Below are 830 nucleotides of genomic sequence, written 5' to 3' on the forward strand. Positions count from 1 at the left end.
AAAACAAAATTCTGCATTTTTATATAACTTGTTAAAAAATAGTATTTCAAACTGTACAATCACCAGAAGTACACAGTTATCAAAAATGCACACACTTCTCTTGGCATCTCCAACACTTTCAGTTTTCTGTGCCCCGTCTGTTTTGGCATCTCCATTTTCTGTAAGGTTTTTCCCCTCCTTGCCAGCATCAGCTTTTCCCTTTTTCCCTTTGGGTACCTTCTCTCCCTTCTTTGCAGGGGTCTTTTCAGGCTTGGGCTCTGGCTTTGGAGGAGCAGGTTTAGCAGACAACTGTACGGATCTTCTCTGTGGTTCATCCTTCACCTTGGCCTTATCTCCTTTAGCATCCCCTTCAGCCTTTCTCTTGGGCATGGTGGCCGCGGCGACGGCGGCGGGACGTAGGTGCTGGACGCGGCATGCAGCGGTGCGCGGGCTTTAGTCGGTCTGGGGGTCGTTCTCGCCTCTTCTTCACACTGCTGCGGTGGCTTTCATTGTTTTTTTTAAAAATAGCTTCATTGAGATATAATTCATGTACCGTATAATTCACTCACTTAAGGTGTACATTCAATAGTTGTATTATATTCACAGAGTTGTACAAACACTACCACAGTTTTATATTTTCATCACCTCTAAAAGAAACTCTATGCTCCTTAACCATCAAATCCCAATCTCTCTATCCCCTCAACGTTAAGCGATAACTAGTCTACTTTGTATCTCTCTCTATTTGCCCATTCTGGACATTTTATATACATGGGATAATATATTATGTGGATTTTTTTGGTAATTCTGACTTCTTTCACCTAGCATACTGCTTTCAAGGGTCATCCATGTTG

General features: G+C 42.5%; 1 pseudogene across 1 annotated transcript; it reads right to left on the reverse strand.

Annotated features, from left to right (window-relative positions):
• Positions 1–469, reverse strand: LOC105533058 (annotated as a pseudogene). Its single transcript, XR_001005073.1, has one exon. The product of XR_001005073.1 is annotated as a non-histone chromosomal protein HMG-17 pseudogene (transcript).
• Between the last annotated feature and the right edge of the window lie 361 nt (positions 470–830).

This window comes from Mandrillus leucophaeus, unplaced genomic scaffold (assembly GCF_000951045.1).
Source record: "Mandrillus leucophaeus isolate KB7577 unplaced genomic scaffold, Mleu.le_1.0 Scaffold122, whole genome shotgun sequence".
NCBI classification, from domain to species: Eukaryota; Metazoa; Chordata; class Mammalia; order Primates; family Cercopithecidae; genus Mandrillus; species Mandrillus leucophaeus.